The 23,943-nt window shown below is 42.8% G+C and overlaps 1 long non-coding RNA gene and 1 pseudogene across 2 annotated transcripts; one reads left to right on the top strand and one right to left on the bottom strand.

Moving 5' to 3' along the window:
- The first annotated feature begins 2,292 nt into the window (after window positions 1-2,292).
- LOC113617548 (elongation factor 1-alpha 1 pseudogene) lies at window positions 2,293-4,027 on the top strand (annotated as a pseudogene). The gene has a single exon (XR_003431694.1). The product of XR_003431694.1 is annotated as an elongation factor 1-alpha 1 pseudogene (transcript).
- A 430-nt stretch (window positions 4,028-4,457) lies between these two features.
- On the bottom strand, window positions 4,458-10,815 carry LOC113617549 (uncharacterized). The gene is made up of 3 exons (XR_003431695.1): window positions 10,626-10,815; window positions 8,762-8,848; window positions 4,458-5,077 (listed from the first exon to the last, which is right to left on the bottom strand). It is a non-coding gene; the product is annotated as an uncharacterized LOC113617549 (long non-coding RNA).
- Between the last annotated feature and the right edge of the window lie 13,128 nt (window positions 10,816-23,943).

The following is a 23,943-nucleotide window of genomic DNA, read 5'->3' as shown; positions in this document are numbered from 1 at the left end:
ATTTTGCCGGTGGCTTGCTTTGATCACGATCAGGTAACACAGTTGTAGAGGAGAGTAGCTGACCCTTGATTGAACAATTCCTGGATGGCTCCCATTTTAGCACCAGTAATCCTGCTCAGGTCAGTTTGCAAGACCCACTCACTAGAGTGTGAGTTTCTCAAGGGCAGAAACTTACCTAATTTATGGAAGTATCTGTGAAATGTCTGAAAGTGAAAGGCATCTGGGAGATGGAGTTTAGATGTCAAAATATGAGCATTTCAGGGAAAAATGGCAGAGCATAGCGGAACTGAGAAAATGCAGGACCCATGCTTGCCATGCTTAAAGGGCGGCTCTCTCCCCAGGGCCTGGTTCTGAATTGCACACCCAGTGACTGAGGACCCAGGCAGCCTCCATAGGACACACCTTACGAAATACTAAGATCCATAAAGATCGTATTCTTTGAACTAAGGAAATGACTGGGGACTCTTGAAGCAGGGCTCCCTGCTCAGAATCACCTGGGGCGCTTGTCGCAAATGCAAATTCCTCATCACTTTCCAGACCTCCTGAATTGGCACCTGTTCCTGTGGGTCCCAGGTGTCTCAAGTTTTAGCAAGTTTTCTAGAGGTTCTTATATATTTAATAGCAATGAACTTAACAATTCAGGGGGACTAAAGAAGAGCTACTACATTACAGAGTCACAGCGATTGTAAAAACGCATCTCGACGCAGAAACATTAAAATGTGGGTGAAATGTGCATCATGGAATAAAAACAAAACAGTATCACGTTTTCCTAGATGACACATTTGTATTTTAACCAGGCTCTCACTGCCTAAATGGAGATGAGGTAAACGTGAGGCTCCTTTATCTGTCCTGGAGCGAGCCAACGGGAGATATTTGGGGGCTGGGAAATCTCTCCAGGGTCCTTCCGATCACATTAAGCTGGCTGTATTTTTGAGTAGCAGACTCCCTTTGCCCTGCACCCCATGTCCTTAGACAAGAAGGAGCTCTCTTCATTTCGAGATTCAAATATTGAGGCATAGAGTGAGAGTAAACGACCCTGCCAAAGCCCCCTTCTAAGAAAGTCAGTGATCAGGCAAAACACAGGAGCAGCGTTCTGACTCCTGATGAAGCCACAAGGCCTCTCCTTCCCGTAGGCTGTAGCACAAAGCCTTTCAACAGGTGAATTCCCGGCCTAAAGGTTTCCTTTCCTTTCCTTTAAAATTCATAAAGCACAACAGACAGACAGAACAGAGCACTGAGTGCAAATAAATCTCTCCGCCAGCAGTTCTGACAGCTCCTGTTTAGTTCCTCAGGGAAATCACAAGGGAAAATATCACAAGGGAAAATACAGTATTCTTCAGAAAATATTTCTTTAAAAAGCAGGGGAGGAATGGTGTACTTCCCCTTCACAAGCAAGACTTTTCGAAATTTCCAGTGTTTTAATTCTCCGGTCAGTCAGTGGCATCTGTTGAGGATGTCCTGTGTGCAGAGGACCGAAATAGATTGTGGGGAGGGTGAGGTGGAGGTGCCCAAGAAACAGAAGTTCTAGCTTAGGAGACAAAAATACCCCACAGACAAGATGATTATATCTCTGAGTGAATTCTGGAAGGCATTTGTTTGTATCTCTGTGTATTAATCTGCCAGTAGCCATGCCCCACCGTTAGGTAAAGTCAGCCATGGAGGAAATGCTGGAGGTGAGGTCTAAATCAGGGGGAGGGGAGGATCACGGTGGGCACAGCATTCCAGGTGAAGTATTACAGATTCAGGTGAAGGTACATGGTGGGAGGAGTGAGCGGGTCAAAGGGCAGCAGGCAGCAGCAGAATCCCAGGTGGCGTGGATCATGCTCTCAGCGATCACTTAGACCTGGTGCCTTCCCATCCTTTGCCACTCACAAGTTGGGTCATATTGAAGGGATCACCTTCCTAAGCTTGTCTCCTTGGTTATAAAAATGGGATGATTAGATGTGGCTCATAGGGTTGGTTGCTCTAAGAAGGAAAATCATATGCAGTGCCTTGTAGATAGTAGGCATTAAACAAATGGGCAATTTGCCTTTGAAGTACAGAATGATTAAATGTGAAGCTGGTGAAATGAGAGAAGGAGTTGAGGTCACTGGCAAAAGGAAAGGGAACCCCAGGAATCCCAAATTTTTAAACCTTGTAGTGCTTCCCCAGGAGATTAAATCCTCACCACTGTAGAGAAGACTTCTTTACTTTTCAGATATTAAACTCTGAAAAAACAAAAATAAAAGCATGACACATTGCTGACCATGTCACAGATGGAAATCCTGAGCAGTCAAAATTATGGACAGCTTTTTCGCAATGGGTTTGCTGCCAGGACACAGGTGTCGTGAAAACCACCGCTAAACCTAAGCAAAAATGGGAAAGGAGAAGACCCACATCAACATCGTTGTCATTGGACACGTAGATTCGGGGAAGTCCACCCCTACTGGCCATCTGATCTACAAATGTGGTGGGATCCACAAGAGAACCATTGAAAAGTTCGAGAAGGAGGCTGCCGAGATGGGGAAGGGCTCCTTCAAGTATGCCTGGGTCTTGGACAAACTGAAAGCTGAACGCGAGCGTGGTATCACCATTGATATCTCCCTATGGAAGTTAGAGAGCAGCAAGTACTATGTGACCATCATTGATGCCCCAGGACACAGAGACTTCATCAAAAATATGATTACAGGCACATCCCAGGCTGACTGTGCTGTCCTGATTGTTGCTGCTGGTGTTGGTGGATTTGAAGCAGGTATTTCCGAGAATGGGCAGACCCGTGAGCATGCCCTTCTGGCCTACACTCTGGGTGTGAAACAGCTAATTGCTGGAGTTAACAAAATGGATTCCACCGAGCCACCCTACAGCCAGAAGAGATACGAGGAAATTGTAAAGGAAGTCAGCACCTACATTAAGAAAGTTGGCTACAACCCCGACACAGTAGCATTTGTGCCAATTTCTGGCTGGAACCGTGAAAACATGCTGGAGCCAAGTGCTAACGTGCCGTGGTTCAAGGGATGGAGAGTCACCCGTAAGGATGGCAATGCCAGTGGAACCACACTGCTTGAAGCTCTGGATTGCATCCTGCCACCAACTCGCCCAACTGACAGACCCATGCGTTTGCCCCTCCAGGACGTCTACAAAATTGGTGGTATTGGCACTGTCCCTGTGGGTCGAGTGGAGACTGGTGTTCTCAAACCTGGCATGGTGGTCACCTTTGCTCCAGTCAACGCGACAACTGAAGTGAAGTCTGTTGAAATGCACCATGAAGCTTTGAGTGAAGCCCTTCCTGGGGACAATGTGGGCTTCAATGTCAAGAACGTGTCTGTCAAAGATGTTCGTCGTGGCAATGTGGCTGGTGACAGCAAGAATGACCCACCGATGGAAGCAGCTGGCTTCACAGCTCAGGTGATTATCTTGAACCATCCAGGCCAAGTCAGTGCTGGCTGTGCACCTGTGCTGGATTGTCACACAGCTCACATTGCCTGCACGTTTGCTGAGCTGAAGGAGAAGATTGATCGTCATTCTGGGAAAAAGCTGGAAGATGGCCCCAAATTCTTAAAATCTGGTGATGCTGCCATCTTTAATATGGTTCCTGGCAAACCCTTGTGTGTTGAGAGCTTCTCTGACTATCCTCCTCTGGGCCGCTTTGCTGTTCATGACATGAGACAGACGGTTGCTGTGGGTGTCATCAAAGCAGTGGACAAGAAGGCAGCTGGAGCTGGCAAGGTCATCAAGTCTGCCCAGAAAGCTCAGAAGGCTAAATGAATGTTATCCCCAATACCTGCCACCCCAGTCTTAATCAGTGGTGGAAGAACGGTCTCAGGACTGTTTGTCTCAATTGGCCATTTAAGTTTAATAGCAAAAGACTGGTTAATGATACCAATGCATCGTAAAACCTTCAGAAGGAAAGGAGACTGTGTTGTGGACCATTTGTTTTGTGTGTGGCAGTTTTAAGTTATTAGTTTTTAGAATCAGTACTTTTTCATGGAAACAACTTGACCAAAAATCTGTCACAGAATTTGAGACCCATTAAAAAATTTAATGAGAAGCCTGTGTTTTCTTTTGGTCAACACTGTAACTTCCTATAGTACTTACTACTTAGGTAAGAGTTGCCCATAATCTGTTTCTGGTATTAAGTCTGCTGAAACAAAAGAATTTTATATTTCTGGGTTGGAGCTTCAGGTTTCTTATCCTTATGTAAGGAGAATTCACCTGTTTAAGTACATCATAGAAAAGCGTTGGTACAACACTTCACAGGTTAGGACAGATAAGCAAAGTAACTGTTATGTAAGCTAGTTTGTAAGAAGGTCAAATTCTATAATATGAAAGCTCATGTTGCATATAAAATTTTGCATGGTTACATAAGTATTGAGTAAATGAGTTACGTCAAATTTTAGTTTCCCAGTTATGGGAAAGTGCATTCACATTTACAATATTCAAGTAATTAACCTAAAATGTGAAGCCTAAATAGCATTGAGCACCGCCCTGCTAGAGTTATTGTATCCAGATTCTAGGAAAAACAAAAGATGCTGGAAACTAAAAAAAAAAAAAAATTACGGACAAAGATGGGTTCCAGTTAATGAGCTGACCTCAATACTGCGCCCACAGATTCTAAGATATAAGTATAATTAGAAAACAAAGGTGAAAAAGACCCCCCAAAGCAATTAAAATGCCTACATTATTATTTAAGTAAGTGATTTCTGATGACAGATGGCACATTTAAAAAATTTTCTCATCTGACATGAACTTTATGTGTTAGGGCCCAGTGTACTGTAGACACTATCTGTGATCCTTTTCTGGGTGGAGGGGAAAAGAAGGTTTTGTCCTTCAGTTTCTCCACCTCTGTTTTATAGAGAGCTCTATCAGTCTGAGAAGCAGATGTCACACTCAAATTAGGATGATTTGGAAAGGGTTTATTTGCAGAAGTGTGGTCACAGAAGAAGCAGAAGAGATAGTACAGTGTCCCAGGGCTGCTACCAGGAGAGCTGTTTCCATCGTAAGCCTGTGGCTTTGAGGGGAGGAGAACGACATGTAGGAACAAAGTGCCTTGAGAGAAGATGTAATCTTTGGTTGAGGGGCACAGTCAGCCTAAGGTGACCTTGCAGGAAAAGAGTTAGGGGAATAAATATTGAAGGGTAGCAGAATATGCCTCTTTGGCATAAGGATTATTTTGAGAAACAGCAAGCACAGAAGTAGAAGTTAGCCTTTTGTAAGGAACATTTGCATTTATAAAGGAACTCTCCATTGTAAGGGCATCTCCCTCTCTGTGTTAGGAAGAGAAGGATGACTGAATCACAGGAGAACCTTATGGATGGAGAAGGTGTCTGCTTAAATCTGTACAACAAACTATTTCCTGTTGACCTTGCTTTTCCAGATAACTTCCCAGAACTGGCCTCCTCCCACATCTTTCTTTCTTTTGTCGTTAGATGAAGATGGAATTTAAGCTGGAGTTCTAAGCCACCTTGGAGAGTTACTCCTTTTTCACTGGGTATCTCCCACATATACATGATGTATACAAGTCAATAAACTTCTGTTTGTTTCTTCTGTTGTTAATCTTTTATTACAGGGTCTCAGCCAAGAACTCAGAAGGATAGAGAAAGTTAAAGCTTCAACAGATGAACGTTGTTGTGGGGGGGGCATAATTCAATCCATAACACTTGGCAATATGCTTTATACCAACTTTTTAAAAAATATATTTATTTATTTGGCTGTGCTGGGTCTTAGTCGTGGCAAGCCGGGTCTTCGTTGCCACGTGGGGGATCTTTTTAGTTGGGGCATGCAGGATCTTAGTTGTGGCATGCGGGATCTAGTTCCCTGACAAGGGATCGGACCAGGGATTGAAGCTGGGCCCCCTGCATTGGGAGCTTGGAGTCTTAACCACTGGACCACCAGGGAAGTCCCCTATACCAACTTTAAATGGCTTCTGTGAACATGTAGGTAATTGGAATAGCTCACAGAATATCCAGAGCCTCTCATTTTGATTTCATTGCTCATCACATTATTCTTCCAAACACCTTTTTCTGGCATTGGATGTCCATCTCTGCCCCTCTGACCACAGGCCTTGAGACATGGAGACTCTGACCTGGGTCCTTGATTTCCAGGTATCAGATCCAGTGAACTTCTTTTTTTTTTTTTTAAAGTAAACTCATTCCATACCAGTGAACTTTATTCTAACCTAGAGATTCATTCAGTCCTGTGAGTAACTTTCTATTCTTATAAGTAGTACATGTCAAGTTCCCTTTTTACTGAATTTAAGTTGGGTTCCTGCCATTTGTGTCCCCAACTTCTGACTGGTCCTGACTAGGGTTATAGGGCATTTATTTGTGAGAATTTTGTTCTAGTTACTTAGGAGCAGGAGAAAATTAGAAATCTCCCTTTCTTTTCTTTTTTTGGTCACACCATGCAGCTTGCAGGATCTTAGTTCCCCGACCAGGGATTGAACCTGGTCCCCAGCAGTGAAAGCGCTGAGTCCTAACCACTGGACTGTCAGGGAATTCCCAGAAATGTCACTCTTAATCAAGATTTGAGGCTAGTTTTATGAAACAGCAACCAGCCTATCTCTATCCCCAGCAGATGTGTCCACCCCTTGAAGGGATCGACAGAGCCAGGGAGGGACACAGGGCCCTTGTTTAGTGACCACTGCAGCCAGTCGTGCTGCTTCTCAACACTGACCTTTAGAAAAATATTATGTACAACATCACTGTTCACATTCGACATTCACAGGATCTCTCAGGTATCAGAGAAGGATTAATCCTACATCCCCCAGGCTTGCTTGTTTCCCCACTCTCTTTGTTCTTCATGAGATGGGTGGGTTGCAGCTCTGGAGACAACAGTGGCTTCCTCTAATAAAATGCCTTGAATGTGTTACCTCAGAGGCTGCAGACAGCTACTGTGCTAAATTATTCACACTGACTTTTATTGGGTACCTTCCTCCCATTTCAATTACTTGGGATTTTTATAGAAAATTGGCTGTGGGAATTTGACCACTCTAACTGCCTGGTAATAATCTGGTCTGAATAGTAAACTCAGCAGGTATTGATTCTGGGACAAGCCAGAGCATTCTCAGAATTTGTGAGGAGCTGCCCTCCACTGCAGAGAAAGCTAGGAATGTTTATACAAAATGAGGCTATTTATTTGTGGGAATTTTGTGCTATTTACAGACCAGCAGGAAAAATTAGAAATGTCACTCTTCATCAAGCACTGAGGTCGGTTTTCTAAAATAGCAACAAGTCTTTTCATAAATACTTTGACCTTGTGGGACTATGAAAATGCTTTTAAACGTCTGTATTATAATATAAAGACATTTCGATGTCCACACACAAGCCATACACATAATAGCTGAAAGCTTGGCTGGGTGCTTACTCTATGCCATGTGCTGTGCTCTGTTTATGTTCATTAGCTCACATAATCCTGATAATAATACAATGCGATAATGGCTGTGTTATCCCCATTCTGCAATTTGGGAAACTGAGGCTCTGGGAGATTACGTGACAAGGTGAATTTACATAGCTTCCCAGTGGTGGTTTGATTTCATAGCCTGGTTCTTCGTGACAAGCTAAAATACTTTAAAGTTAGGCCATGTTTGTAGCAGAGAAAAATAAGTATTAAATTCTTTAATTAGTTTGCTTATACTCCATAGTCAAGGCGAATTGTTTCCTGAGTTTTCTGTCATTAAGATCAATACCAGAAATATAAGAAAATGGTTTTGGATACCCCCAAACACACTGTGTTATATTTCACACGTGGGCTCAGTCTTACTTAACTCATATCTACAGTGCTTACCACCTGGTGTGAGAACTTGGGGTGTCTAAGCTTGTATCTTAGGTTTGCAGACAAGTCTGGATGGCCAGTGGGGTGGCAGGACTCACCCTTTAGGGCAGAGAGAGTCCTCTACACAAACTTGGCTCAAGGATGAGAAGCCAGCTTCAGGAGAAAGCTCGATTACAACTTTTGGGATTTGCTCATTTTCCAGATCCCCCAGAACATGTGCCAGAGTCCTAGGGAGATGAAGTAGTAAAACTAAAAGAGCCAGGGGCCTTTTTGCTCGTCTCTGTAGGAGCTTGAAAGCAGAAGGCACTGCTGTACTTCAGTGAGGGGACCGCTGGAGCATATGACACAGAGGCCAGCATGTCTCTGGAACGGGGCAGGTGGGATCTGTCCCATCTGACACTGAGGCAGCAGTCTTCAAAGCAGGAGAAAAGGAACCAGCAGGTTACACGCTGCAACTACAAAAACTTGCAGGGATAACCAACAAGGACCTATAGCTCAGGGAACTATACTCAATATTTTGTAATAACCTATAAGGGAAACGACTCTGAAAAGGAATATAGCTATCTCTATCTATCTATCTACCTACCTATCTATCTATCTATTATCTCTCTATTTATCCACCTGAATCACTGTGCTGTACACCTGAAACTAACATGATATTTTAAATCAACTATACGTCAATAAAAATAAATAAATAAATAATTTTTAAAAAAAAGAACTTGCAGGAGGGAATGGTGCTTTCTATTCATAATCAAATCATCTCCAGTCCTACATTCACTTAATACACCCAGGAACTTCCTCAGCTACTTGGGAGAATTCAGAGGGAGCTAGCCTCCCCAAAAATGTGTGAGTAGGTTGGAGCTAGAGAAATACTGTCCTGCTGCCATTACTGAGATTATGATGGCCTTGGGAAATGCAGATCAGTGCAAATTAAGAAAATACACTTTTAAAAAAAAGTTTTTCAGTTTTTTGGTTTTTTTTTTTGAGAAAGACAAATAAGACTCTTTCTTACCTGGGCCTTGGATGGAAAGCTTGGCACTTCAAAGATCTCATCTGATACACCTTTCTTCTCCCCGATTTTTAGCGTCTGGAACTTTCACTAAAGTTATGTCATAGGAACAGAACAGAAATTTTTTTTTAACCTCACCTATGAGTAAGCAGATCTTTAAAAGTATGCTCAGTTCATGGGACTTCCCTGGTGGTGCAGTGGTTAAGAATCTGACTGCCAACGCAGGAGACACGGGTTTGATCCCTGGTCCAGGAAGATCCCACATGCGGCAGAGCAACTAATCCCGTGCGCCACAACTACTGAGCCTGTGCTCTAGAGCCCACGAGCCACAACTACTGAGCTCTCATGCCTAGAGCCCATGCTCCACAAGAGAAGCCACCGCAATGAGAAGCCCACGCACTGCAAAGAAGAGTAGCCCCCGCTTGCGGCAACTAGAGAAAGCCCGCCTGCAGTAATGAAGACCCAACACAGCCAAAAAAAAAAAAAAAAACTGCTCAGTTCATTATAAAGAAATGTGGTTAGTAAAAATCTCAATGTTAATGGAAGGATTACAGACATCCAGTAGCCCATTGAGCAGCTATTAATCTGAAAACACACATTGACTAAATCCCTCAATGTTATGCTCAGCATTTTACTAGATCAAACTATCCAAAAATAAATTAATCATGCAATATAGTATCAATCAAATACCACACTCTGTAGAAGCTACATAAAATAATATACTTCGAATGGTTCTAATAGTACTTGACATTGAGTTCTCCCAGTATTCAAGTCACTTCCTAAGCTCTCTCCACTATGTGACTTTTCATCGTGGGCAATTTAGAGAGTCTTGGGCTCCAGTGGGTTATCATTAGCCAGTCATTGTCTCCTTAGTACTTTATTTAACTTTCACTCTTACTGTGATCAAATGCTGGACAGGGGGGTTATTTTTTCCAAGGTATTTACCATGAACCAGGAATGGTAAACTAGGACATAGAAGTGAGAAAAGAAGAATTCTGTTCCACATATCATGTTTGCTGGAGAACCTGAAGCAATTCAGAGCCTTACAAGTAACTTCTTTTAGTGCTTCCAGGACATTTTGGAAGAAAATTTTCAATCAAGACCTCAATGCCACGATTTCAAAATTGAACTACAAATGTACGATACTGTGGCAGACGATTCATCGATATGTCAGCTTCTTCTTAGGCTGTTCAATTTCCTGTTTAATGGGAACAAAAACTGTCTTTGTCAACAGGGAGACTTCAGAGCTTATGTGATAATGGAAACTAAAAATCCAGAACAGACAGGTCTAAAACAATAGAAAAATTCCACTTAAACTTTCTCTCCAGCAGTTTCCATCTCCAGGGTTAATGGAGGAAAAAATAGCTGTCAACACTGGGCTGCCCCTGCTGCCCCCAGGACATGTGGCTTTGCAAAGTCTCTTGTGAGCGAGGTCAGGACAAACTGATTCCTGGTAGTCATTTGAAAGCCTATGAGTTTTCCCTCTAAGGCTAGGGGGTTAGAAGAGGGCTTTCTTTTTCTATTTTGAAGCTTATATGTTCAATCAATGCAGTCTATGTTGGATGTTATAATGAATATGTATTTTTGAGCACCAGAATTCCTTTGGAGCTATGGTCTCACCCAATCTCAGGCCACGGTGTTTGGTGAAAAGGTCCCCATCGTGTATTCCTAGGGGTGTGTATGTGTGTATTAGTTATCTATTGCTATGTAACAAATAACCCAACTTAATGGCTTAGAACAAATAACACTATCTCATAGCTTCTAAGGGTCAGGAATTCGAGTGTAGCTTTTTCTGTCTCTCTTTGCCTCAAGATCTCTCTCAAGACGGTAAGATGTTAGTCAGTGTTAAAAACAGCTTAGGGCTCACCTGGGGGTGATCTGCTTCTAAGCTCGCCCACATGGTTGCTGGCAGGTGTTGAGTCCTAGATGACTCTTACAGCCATCAATTTCTTGCCACTTCAGCCTCTTCATAGTGCAGTTCACAATGTGCCAGGGTGAATGAGACAGAAGTCGGTCTTTTTGTAACAATCTTGGAAGTGACATCTTATCATTTTTGCTGAATTCTATTCATTAGAAGTGAGTCCAGCATACATTCAAGAAGGGGAGAATACATGACGTCAGGAAAACCAGGAGACAGGAACCAATGGAGGCCGTCTTAGAGGCTGTGTAACACAGTGTGTGCTTACAAGCCTGGGAAATCATGTGGAGTGTTCTATTTCTCTGGCCACAATGATTGGCTCATCGATGGATACCTGATCTAAGTCAGGCCAATGAGACTTTTAACCCTGGAATTTTGGCCAGAACACTTGGGAAAGAGACCTTCTCTCTCCACTGGCGGTTTCTAAGAGAAACCACCTTCAGTGGCTGTCTCTGTCACCATCTTGGGAAAGCATCTTGAAAATATAGCCAATACAGAGAAAAATAAAACTAAAAGATGAAAGTGAAATATTCTTGGTGTCATTGTTTGAATACCTCGATCCAGATGTATTTAAATACAATTCTATCCCTGGACTTCGTGTTACATGAAACCCAATGAAAAGCTTCTCTTTTTTGCTTAAGCCGCTTTGAATTCGGTTTCTGTCACTTGCTACTAAGACTACTGATAGACAGATATATTATGAAAAGACACTATAATTGTTTTTAGAAATTTCTACCTGGTAAAAAAGAACCAGCAAGATCTTAGAGTTGGGCAGTGTTGATAGATCAAATCACTTCTTATATTTGTAGTAAACTATTTGCTCAGTACCTTAAATTTATGGGACCTGGACCAATAAGAGAGTTTTAACTCACTTGTCCTAAGTCCTTGTCATCACAACAGCAAGTAGAGTAGTTCTCTGTTGCTCTTCAGATGCTCATCTGGCTCCTTGTGTCTGACTGAACTTGGGTTTGAGAGGTAGTGCTACTCTGAATGTGTTTCTCAACCAGGGGTGATTTGGCAATTCTAGAGACATTTTTGGTTGTCACAACTAAAGGGGCAGATGTGCTACTGTCATCTAACGGGTAGAGGTCAGGGATGCTGCTAAACTTTCTACAATGTACAGGACTGCTACCTCCCCCCAACCCCAACAGAGAAATATCTAACCTAAAATCTCTGTAGTGCTGAGGTTGAGAAATCCTGCTCTAAACCATCTGTGGGTGACTTAGCAAATTACACTCAAAGATGGTGTTAGTTTTTTCCTGGTTAAATAATAATACAAGAGGGTTCAAGCTTGAAGATGTCAGAATGTATTGACTTGGAGGAGAGTCTGTCTTCCTCCTGCCTCCCATGGCGGACCCTAAAGCTTGGAAAGTAATACAACAGAGAATGGGTTCTAATGTTTTTTTCAAAACTGTTTAAAAATGGAGTCCTTCGGCATATATTTGCATGCTCTGTTCTGTTCTAACAGAAAGATTTCCATTTCAGGATGTTCTGAGATGCTGAGTAATGACAGAAAATTATTTAGGATTTCTGGTGGGATCTGGTTCCACATCATGCTTACAGACACAAATCTACGTCGAGATCCTGAATTTAAAGATTAAGGGCTTTTTCTTCTAGCTGGAAAATGGGGCAATTAGTATTTTAATCTATGACATTAGGATTTGAAGGGAAAAACCGGTAATAAAAACATAACCCTACTCTTTGTACTAGTAAGAAATTTAGTTTTTGTATGATCAGATGGTATTTAGCTTCTCTGCTTCCATCCCTTCCCAGGGATGTGTTTTAAGCCCCATATAGGACTGCCATAAATAGAGACATGTTCTTTCGTTTGTTATTCATTAATTCAGTAAATGCTTGCATATTCCCCAAAGTGCCTAGCACACAGTGGGTATTCAATACCCCTTACACAGTGCTTTGTTATAAGAGATTCTACAATGGCCAATAATATGTTCTCCTACTCCCTCTTGCAGGCTGGGGACTGTAGGAGGGTTAAAGACAGTTATCCAAGGTTCCAGGGCTGCCTTGCACGGTGGTGGCCAGTTGTATCAAGCATCAGGGTACACATGAGGGGACCAATGGGGCTAGAATCCAGCCCAAGCACTCTGTCCCAAGCTGTGTGCTTGACCCAGAGCTATGTTCACCAAAGACACTGACAATTAGCCAAGCCATGCTCCCTGTGGAGCTACATTCTTATAGCAGGAAAGCCCCTGACTTCAACAGAGGTTAGCAGACATCATGAGGTCTCCTACCTAAGCTGCCTTAAGGCTGTCTGATAGAAATTTTTCAACCTGCATGCAGATGTCCCTGAGCTCCTGGAGCCCAGGCCTTATTGCAGGTTTCCATTATCTACACCTACAGTCTGGGTTCACAGGCAGTATAATTTTCATCTCAGCAGGGTCCTGTTAAATCCTACTACCCAACCATAAAAATATAGCAGGTGCTTCTTAGGCCTTGACATGTACTGAAATACAAATTACATGGACACTTTGCTAAGAGCATGCACCTGTGTCTTCCACTTGACATTCATGTTGCCTTTGGTTTTACTGCAGGTTAATCATTTGGAAAATAGAGCTGAGATGTTGTGTTTCCCCTCTTGCAGTTAATTATTACTTAAGATCCCGGCAAGGTGAGTGAAAGGAAACTACCCTGAATCAAAAAGATGAGTTCTGAGAAGTCATCCTTAATGTCTCAGTCCTAGGAAAGCTACCTGAGGACATTATTGAGCCAACTATATTATGATTTTCCCCTCCTGGGATTTCCTTCTTAGTGAATGACACCACTAGTCACCCATCTTCAAGCTGGAAACCTGGATGTCATCCTTGACCCCCATTTCTCTCTCCCCTCCAAGCTTGAAGAGTGACCAAATTCTGTCAACTCTACCTCTTAAACACCCTCTTTTACCATCTTTGCCTCCTCACCCTGAAGACCTCACCACCTCAGTCCAGTGGTCACCATCTGTTGGCTGGTATATTACAGTGAAGTGTAGCCCTGCTTTCCATCCCTTCTCTAGGCAGCTGCCCCAAAGAATATGAAACCATAAGTCTGATTATGCTGTTCCCCAACCCATGCCACTCCTTTGCTCTGATGCTCTTTTCCTCCACCTTGTCCTTCTGATGAACATCTAGCTATTCATCTTTATGAGTCAGCTCATGTGAGGGTTTTTCTTGAGAAAACCCTCTACTTTCACCTTCTAGAAGTGGCCACTCCCACCTCAGCACCCTGCGGTGTCCTGAACACACTTCTTCAGTCCACCTGTGTCCTCTACACTGGAAACTTTTTCAAGGCCAGGATGTCTTCAACCTACAGTGCCCAAATGGCCACTAGGGCAGAGTAGCTGCTTATTAAATGCCTGTGGTTTACAAGATGCTGTTTTTTACTTTGCTGCTCGCAAAGTACTTTCAAAAACATTGCCTCACTTAAAACACTTTTTTCTGAGACTTGCATCCTGGCTCAAAGATATGGAGAAAGTCCCTCCATATCTTTGAACCTAGTGTCCTGATATATCAGGGTATAATCATACTTATTTGTGAATTAAAGTCCATGTTCTTCTTCCTGTCTTCAAGCTGCTTCTCTAACAGAGAGAGAGAAAAATGACTATTTACATAAGCAACAAGTGCAAGTGCTATGTGACAAAACTGAAAACTTTATATCACCATTAACCAAATTAAAATTTCAGTTTCCACTTTTCCATTCGCTCAGATTCAGGTGTTGTCTGTGTAGAATGTACATCACTGTACTGTTTGAAATGAATTTGAATGTATCACACTTATACAGTTTAACAAAGCCAAAGGACAACTGGATTCTTGTCACTGTGTTAGAATCTTTCACATAGATGAAGCCATCTATGATGTGATTATTATAGCCACTGTGCCCAGGGTGCTACATTTACCTTTGGTGAGTCTCCTTCTTGTTGAAACTAGGAGATAATTTAATTAAAACATTGATTAAATGCTTATTGTGTGTTTTCCACAGCAACTAACACAGTGGTTTGTGTTATCCAAGTTGTATAAAGCTTGGCTCTCCCTGGAATAGTTTGTGAACATCTAACCCTCCTATTATAGTAGGACTAAAATACTAGTCCAAATCACTAAAAGAGACGACTAGAAACTAGGAGCATAGAAAGGCAAGATCACTCTCAGTTGAGAGATCAATCCATCCTTGCATTATGGAGGAAAATTAAACTTTCCTTTAAGACCAAGTAAGAAATAACATAATTCAACATTTATTAAGCTCTTTCCATGTTAAGCACTTTACAAGGAATACTTCATGTAATCCTTTAGAGAGTCCCTTGAGGTTAGGATTTGTAATCACATTTTATGAAGGAAGAAACTAAAGCACAAAAAAGCAGAATCAGAGGAGTGGCAGCAGCAGGATTTGAATTCAGAGAGTTGACTTCCCATTCCACTCAGTTAACCCATTCTGTAAACCAGGCAGTGTCTGATGATAGCATCATCAGGTCTTACCTTGGCAGATGAATGTTTTGCCAAATCTGCCCCAGCTCTGCTTTGCTTTGAGACCCCCAGTCCCTGTTCTGTGAACATGGGTGGGAGAATTGACGTGATAATCTGGATTAGCTCTCCTTCTAAAGTTAGGATCCCCAGACTGCTTACACAAGATGGATTTGGGTTTTGGAGAGAGGTGGAGTAGACCTACATGTATGTGTTGGGGGGTGATGGGTGAGAAAGGAGATACTTTGGGGGGACCCTGCACCCTCACTACTCTTCTTAGAGTTTCTTCTCATTTTGAAAGCTCACCTACCATTTCTTTAGTCACTAGAAATACTGAGTTCTCTGGTCTGGATCCCTTGACTCTGCTGAGAACCAAGTGCCACCTCTGATTTACCACACTTGAATCCAGAACCTCATTGCCTTTTGAAAGACATACCAGTCAAGATATGGTACAGGAAGCAGGGCTCAGACTGCGAATCTATTGCTTCACAGTCATTGGTGAGCACTCTTTCCAGGCACCCAGAGGAGTACAGGTTTCCAAGCTTCTCTTCATGGAACTTGGAATCCATTGGACAATTCCACTGCCTACAGAGGTAAAAATGAATTTTAGAAAGCTGTAGTAATTCAAAACAAAACAAAACAACCCATCTCCCTGAGGGTATTTGAATTTAGCTTCTGATGAAAATAAGGCCATTTCAGTGACATCATACAGCCATGTTTACCTTTTCCTGCCATCTCCGATTGGAGCCAGCTCAGTGCTTGTCCCCGGCCAAAACTAACAGCTGGACTTCTTTTGCAACTTTAAGAAGCCACTCTTTTATTTAGTGCTGAGAAATCTCTCTAAGGAATGTTTCACGGAACTGTGCTCAGTCTCCAGCTCTTCTGTAGGGAAACAAATCCAGGATGGTTTTAAGGGTAATCGGTTATCACGGAGTCAAAGTTCATTATCATTAAACCAGGTTATTGTTTCAGTGGATGTTTCACTTAGTATATGTTTAGAAGGGCTCCAAATTAAACAATCTGACCAATTCCTTTTTCACTTGTCTCTCTGCCAGTAAATAAATGCTGAATATTATAGTCCACATGACTGAGTCTCTTCTCCTCTACACAAGGCTGTTATTAATGTAAATTTTATTGAGTACCTACTGCATGTAAGGCTCAATTTTGGATGCTATGGTGAATGGAAAGGTGAAAAAGACACTCCTTCTCTTCTGTAGAAGATATTGGGAAGGTACCACCGCATATAAAATATCTGAACAAGCCATGCGATAATCACCGCTAGCTGAAGGAACCTCTAGGGGTCAGAGGAGGTATCTGAGAGGAGAGAGATTGGAACCGGACTTAAAATGATGTGCAGGACTTTCCTGAGTAGATGTGACATCTGCAGAGTCGCACATGATTGATTATGCTGTACAAGCACTTGGGGGAGCAGCCATATTCACCGTAGCTATTCATTGTCAAGAAGGCTGTGGCCTGTAAGTTTCAGCTCCCACTGCAGAACCCAGACAGAGTCAGCACAGACTGCACTGTACATTGACCCTCTTTAACAGAGACAAGAAGACCCCTCACTCCTACCTCTCTCCTGTTGCACAGGGAGAAGTTAACCAGAGATCCCGAGAAGGCTGGCATGTCCTTTCTCTGGCCAGCAGTCCGGTCTCTGAAAAGGTTGAGGGAGGCTCACAGTAATCTTGGGAAGATGCTGGTCACTGGTCCAATGAGCACCTGGTCCCTGGAGCACATTTCCCTTGTAGGGTCCTGCATTCAAGCAGACAACCCCCCCCCCCCCCCCCCGCCCCTCTCATTCTACCTCCTGGGTCATGTTTCTCTTAGCTCAGCTTCCCAGAGACATGCAGAGGCCAGGGTAGTGGATCCAGCCAAAACATGTCCTTGGCGGAGATGCCAAGATAGAGCCTTGAAGAACAAAGGAAGTGTAGCAGATAAGTGGCTTCCTCTGAAGGAATCCAGAGGGTTATGACTACAGTGAGCTGTTGGCACCAGCGGGGGATGGAAACCGGGCCTTGCAAACTGAATCCCAGCTTGTCTGGGATGCATTCAAACCTGGCACGTGTGTAGGATGAATGAGGGCTGGATGCAGGATGCTGTGGGGCTCCCTCTCAGTGGTGTGGCCTTTCCCAGGAGCCCAGCCAAACGATGGAGAAGGGGACTGAGTCACAGGGGGAGCTGAGCTGTGTGCTGCTTCAGGCCAGGGAGGAATAAGGAGACTTGTCCTGGTTTCTTTAAAAAGAAAACACACAAGTTCTTTCTATTTAGCCAAGCCTTAGGCAGATAAGAAGTATCCCTTCCAAATTCAGGGCAGTGTCTTTCTGATACTGGAATCACTTGGTTTGCTAGCTAAAAAAAGCTAAAAACTTCAGGCCTGGTGAACTTGAATCTGAGATACTTTGGGAAATTTGCAAAGTTTGACACGTGCCCCATGTGAGTCCTTTGCCCTAGATAAGTAAAAATCCTGCCTCTAGTTACAAATAGAAGGACTGTGAAGCTTGCGTTTTGTATACCAAGCAGTGATGGTGGCTTCCAGAAGACCTAAATGAAATTCAAGACATTCATTCACTTCCCCAAACATATTTAGATCCTGAAGCTGAGACCCTGTGATAATTTAGATACTAAATAGTTGAGTGACTGCAGTGGTACCAGCCTACCTCAGCTAGTTGCCTGACAAATTGTTGCAAGACAATTTATACATCTGAGCTTCTGTTTTTGCATTTTCAAAAGGGTAGAGTTGACTGGTTGAATGCAATTGGAACCAAGAATTCTTCCGGTTTTGTCTGGGTTGAACAGAGGACCCCCATCAAGGGAAATGGGCTCCAGGAGCCAGTGACCAGCATCTGCTTTTATTTTGCTGAGGTTTAGTGGTTGAGAAACTAGGCTTTGATGCAAGACCTTCCTGTTTGAAACCAAACTCTGACACCCATTAGCTGTATGACTTTGGGCAAGTTACTTAACATCTCTATGTCTCAATTTTCTCATCTAAAAGGGAATATAATGATTAGATATACCTCCCAGGTGTTACAAGCATGTAAAGAACTTAGAATCTCACCTGCCTGGTAGAAACACTCAACAAATGTTGGCTTTAGTATGCATTTTGCGTTTTACAGATGATCCTTTGGAAGACCTTCCAGCTTAATCACTGAGACCTTCCCTGGGGCTTGAAAGTACATTTTACTACATGTGCTGGGATAGTATGCTATGTTCTTTTAGAGTCAACAAATATTTACTAAGGCTTTACCTGGTACAAAGGTGCAGAGGAAAGGCATATACTTTGCCTTCATGCAGCTATTAGTCTTGTCGGGAGATAGGCATTTTATTGTTGGTTTACTTGCCTGTAATTGTACAAAGAACTCTGAACAAAGGAAGAATCTGTTAATGCTTCGAATCCTTTTTCCTTTGCTTTCATGGCAGAATCTCATTTTGATCCTGACAACAGTCCTGTGCAAAAAGCAGGCAGTATTTAGGAGAGTGGTTTTCAATACTCTGACTTGTGGGGTTCTTTGGAGGCCCTTAGAAGCCAAGCGGGGAAGTGAAATGAACATAAGGGTCTCCCTGTCCCTCCTCCAAGTACACATGAACACACTTCCTCCAATCAGAAGATGTCTATTCTAACTATTTGAACTTCCTCAGGAAGCTGTCATTAAATCAGGTTCTGCTGGGTGTAGAGGGTGGTGTGGAGGAAGAAATCCAAGATCTGGCTTTTTCCTGCATATTAGGACTTCTGAGAGGATGGCCTTGGCATAGAATTGAGGCTCAAGAAGGAGAGGCAGAGCCTCGGGGCTCTTTCTCATGGAGGTACTTGTTTCCCTTTGTTTGTTTGCTTTTAGTAGATTGGAGCCTGTAAACAATTTAGGCCACAGTCCCAGAGGGTAAAACCGTTTCTGAGCACCTACTTCACTCAGCAACTTCACTCAGAATTACACACGTAAAACCTGCAAACATTGGGATGAAAAAAGGGAATCAAACTTCAGACTGGAATAAAAGGCACTGCAATTCTGAAAGACATACGATACATTTTAACCCATTTTATAAATACACTCCGTTCAGGAATATTAAAAAAATTATTGACTCATTCATAAAATAAGCTGGTCTAAGGGAAGCCTGTGTTTAGACTTTCTAGGTCTTGGAGCTTTTGCTGATGGCCCAGTCTGGGGCATGCTCTGCTCCCAGCCTTTTGGACCAGCATGTACACTCACACGTGGGCCCGCGCTAGGATGTGGATTTCTGAATCTACCCATTTCAACTTCATACTTTCACACTATAACAGTACCTCGCCTGTTAAAGAATAGGGCACGTGACATTTTGATGAGGTCTTCTTGGTGCAGCCGTTTTGACTCTGGGACATTTTGGCCTGGGGAAAAAATCAAAAAATCAAACTTTCAGGGAAAAAATTCTGAGTAATGTGCACGACAGAAAGATCAACTCATGTCTCATTTTCTCTCCTAGTAGCACTTTGACAAAACTACCGAATAAACATGTGCCTCATTCATACCTCAAACCCCGCACCTTTCCCCATCTCTACTCTGCTGCTCGTCCCAAACCTGCCTCTGTTCCCAACCACAATCCCTGTTCTTAGGGTTACGGAAAGAATAAAGACAGAAAAGATAAAACAACAGTTTATTATTACTTAAGTGAAGTGTCCATCTAAACAGTGCACTAAACAGACAATTTTAAATTGACAAAAATGATGGCATATATATGTATCTCACTTGAGAGAATACCTGACACGTGATAAATGTATTTGTATTTGTTATATATAATGTGTAATATATTTGCGTATATTAACTCACTTGATCCTCACAACATACTGAGGCACAAAGAGGTTAAACAGTTTGCCTAATATTACTTTGCAATGCAAGTGGGTTGGGGCTATGCTTCAGACCCAGCCAGACTGTGTTCTTAACCACTGTGTCACCTGCACATGTGTCCTCAAATCAGATGCTGAGGATGTCACCAAATGCATTATTTTTTATTTATTTATTTATTTTGCGGTACGCGGGCCTCTCACTGTGTGGCCTCTCCTCTCCTGTTGCGGAGCACAGGCTCTGGACGCGCAGGCTCAGCGGCCATGGCTCACGGGCCCAGCCGCTCCGCGGCATGTGGGATCTTCCCAGACCGGGGCACAAACCCGTGTCCCCTGCACCGGCAGGCGGACTCTCAACCACTGCGCCACCAGGGAAGCCCCAAATGCATTATTTTTTACCTTCAATATAGAGTTTAAGATGGATTAATGAAAGGCAATGTCCAAATATACAACTTGATTAAATCTACTCACTGATAGATGCAAGTGGAATTCACTGTGGAGCAGCTGACATGGGACAATTAATAAATGAACTTTATTTGTCCAACCTGGAAAACACTAAGAATATGAGCAGAACATCTGTGGAGAAGAAACACCATAGAGAGTGCTTAAATGTACGAGGACTGAGAGAAGAAATCTGAGACTTTTGAGCCTGGAAATGGAATACAAAGGCAGAACTATCAGAGAGGAATCTCATTATAATTTTCTTATGAATTCATCATGAATAAAATGTTTGATATCAGAATTTGTAACTGAGCAGGACCCTATGGTGCCTTCCCACAACTGACCTCCCCCCAGGCCCTCCTCCACCTGCCTTTTGTCTGTAGAAAATCTTTAGTCAAAGAATATATTTAAACAGAGAAGTGAGAAAATGCAGAAAGAAAGGAAAACAGTCAGAATACAAAATAATAATAGTTTAGCCATTAAACAAAGTCAAGGACCTTTCATTCCTCCTCAAGGGCTATAGAGAATATTCTGAGTCATGTTCTTTGAGCTGTCTGATAGATACTGAACCTCACCCTCTGCCCCCACCAGGTCGAAGAAGTTAACTGTATGCTGCCCACAAGCATGTAGACCCCAGACTGGTTGGAACCAGAAGATTGATGATGCTGACTACCGATTACCTCACCACCAACCAATCAGAAGAGTGTCCACGAGCTGACCACACATTCCACAACCTCCCTCCCTCACCCTGTCTTTAAAAATCTTTCCCTGAAAGCCTTCAGGAAGTTTGGGTCTTTTAAACACTAGCTGTCTGGACTCCTTGCCTGGCGCCCTGCAATAAACGCTGCCCTTTCCTTCACCACAACCTGGGGTCAGTAGATTGATTTTACTGCAAGTGGACAAGCAGACCCAAGTTTGGTTTGGTAAGAAACCCACTTTAATCAAATGCCCCTGTGGTTCAGAAGAGTGGGTTTCCAGATAATTTACTGAAAGAAGTTTCCTAATACATTTAGATTTTTCTGGTTGACACCAGCAATGAGGAATGAGTGGGGTAGGGGGAGGTGGGCTAGGTTCAGGGATAGGGAATGGAGGAAGGGGAGATGAAAACTATCATACAAACAGCACATACTAGGCCCCAGGTTTCAACAAAAATGACAAATGAGGACATAAGCAGGGGTAGAGTGAGGGTCAGGATAGGACAGTTGACATTACCTGGTAATCTTTTTAAAAAAGTAAAGATTTCTTTTTAGGAGGAAATCTATCTACAAGACTGGCTCATGGGGAAGAATTATTGATCAGTGGCTGGCATTGACAGCTAACATTTATTACACATTTACTGATGCTTTAGATAGATGTATTACTTCATTTCAGCCTCATAACAATCTTGCAGGGTAGGTATTTTTATTTCCCACCTGTATAGCTCAGGAAAACAGGAGCATAGAGTCAGCAACTTGCCTAAGGTCATCTGGGAAGAATGGCAGAAGCTGGGATTTGAACCCCGTCACATCCCTCTAGGGCCTGACTTCATAATCGTGAGAGTCCCTTGAAGGCCAGGAGTGGGGACTCCCTCCTCCCCCCAGACCAGCTGCCAGAGCAGTAAATCTGTCCAGATATAATGTCTGTTTTTTAAATGTCTTTTTACCTTTTATTTTTATACGTCTCATTTTAGACAGTACTCATCTCAATAGAGGGGAATATAAATGTGGACAAAAATCATGTCTACATTTTGGAAAATCTAATTTGGAAACAAAATTTTAAAAGTCCTGCCGTGAATTTCCTAACTCGGTCCTCTTGAGGCTGACAGTGAAAATTTGCTCTCAAAAGTCATGGTGGGTTGGCTACCAGAGGCTTTCCTAACAGGAAATAAAACTTTAAAACCAGGAAACTGAGAGGTGAGCATTTTAAAACTCCAGGTTTTTTGCAGGCTTTATCATGCTAAAAAAAAACCTTCAGAAAAACTAACACTTTAGAATCTGTATATGTATTTATAATTTATGTAAAATGGCTGTCCTTAATTTTCGGCTGATCATAACAGCTGGCTTATTGTAGGTGCTCAATAAATACATTTTTTTGGTTTTGTTTTTCGGCCGTGCGACGCGGCTTGTGGGATTTTAGTTGCCCAACCAGGGATCGAACCCGGGGCCCCCTGCAGTGGAAGTGCCGGGACCAGGGAATTCCCTAAATACATTTTAAATAAGCAGATGGATGAATGAGTTTGGCAAAGCCAATGTCAATACCAGCACTGGCCAAGACAGCAATATCTAATATTTATTGATGACTTGTTATGTGTCAGGTATAGCTTAAATATATAGCACACTCACTCATTCAAACCCTCAAGCAACCCTTGGAAGTAAGGACTACTTTTAATCTTTATTTTGTAGATAAGAATACAGGGTCCAAAGATATTTCACACTTACTCAAAGTAAGTTGTATACCCACGATTTAAACTTGGGCCTTATAGCCTGGGGCTTATCCTGGGACCAACCGGGACAAGCCCCCTCCAAGAAACAAAGCTCATCTGGGCCTGATTAAGCTCTGTTTAGTCACTCCCAGAAAAAAAGTGGTCTGCAGGCATTCTGGAGGGGCCTCTTGGAGTCTAGTGATGAGGCTGACCAATGAGGTTATGCAAGGGCAAAATGACGTTGGGCCATGAGTGAGGATGGGCTGTGGCCAGGCTGGGGACTAAGGGAGTTGTCACTTCCTGTGGCTGATGGAGGTGGTGCTCCTTTGTCAGAGGTGCTCCTTTGTTCTGTAGGGAAATATGCTTTTAAAAGTGGATGAGGGGAGGGGAAAAAAAAGTGAATGAAACTTGGAATATGGTGATTATGGGCCTCTGTTGTCAGCATCTAAATTCAATATGGTGTCCAATATGTACCCTGGCAGAATGAGAAGGTAAGAGAAGCCCAACCTCAAACACCTCCTTGAGTTATAAGGCCCAGCCTTGGGAGAAGAAGGATCACCACTGTCAGTAGAAATAGGGTGTCCTATCTTAGGTACTGGCCCTCTAGGAGGTCCTGGATTGCCCAGAACAATCCAGACACGGCAAAAGTACCTCCCAGCAGGAAACCATCTGGATGGACTTTAAAAAAGATTCATAAAGTCTCCCAGCTTCTCCTTGACTGTCATAATGACAGAAAGGAACTTGTGGTGGCAACCCGAGAGAGGGTTCTCCCAAAGCCCTCCAGGGGTGGGGTGGGGATGTGTAATTAAAACCTGGAAATCTGTCCATTCAAATCAGGTTGATTAAAAAAAAAATCAGGCAAAAATACAAAGCAGTCCCAGAGCCCAGTGTACATCCACCACTCTGCTTCTTGTCATGAGACTTCATCCAGGGGTTCAACACCACCTTGCTCCTCACCAGTGTCAGGCCAGGGCAGTGCAGGTGGGCCCTTCCACAGGTGTGGCCTGCAGTGTCCACTTTGGCTCAGAATTACTGTTGTGTCCTGATGTATTATCATAAATAACACTATTGTTATATATTATGTACAATATTATTTATATTTATATATTATATTATCTATGAAAACACTATGTGTGTATATATATCCTTCAAATCCAAGGGTTA

This window comes from Aethalodelphis obliquidens, unplaced genomic scaffold (genome assembly GCF_003676395.1).
Source record: "Aethalodelphis obliquidens isolate GAN/ISIS:26980383/991018 unplaced genomic scaffold, ASM367639v1 scaffold4, whole genome shotgun sequence".
Lineage (NCBI taxonomy): Eukaryota > Metazoa > Chordata > Mammalia > Artiodactyla > Delphinidae > Aethalodelphis > Aethalodelphis obliquidens.
This window is presented reverse-complemented; position numbering and strand designations above follow the sequence as displayed.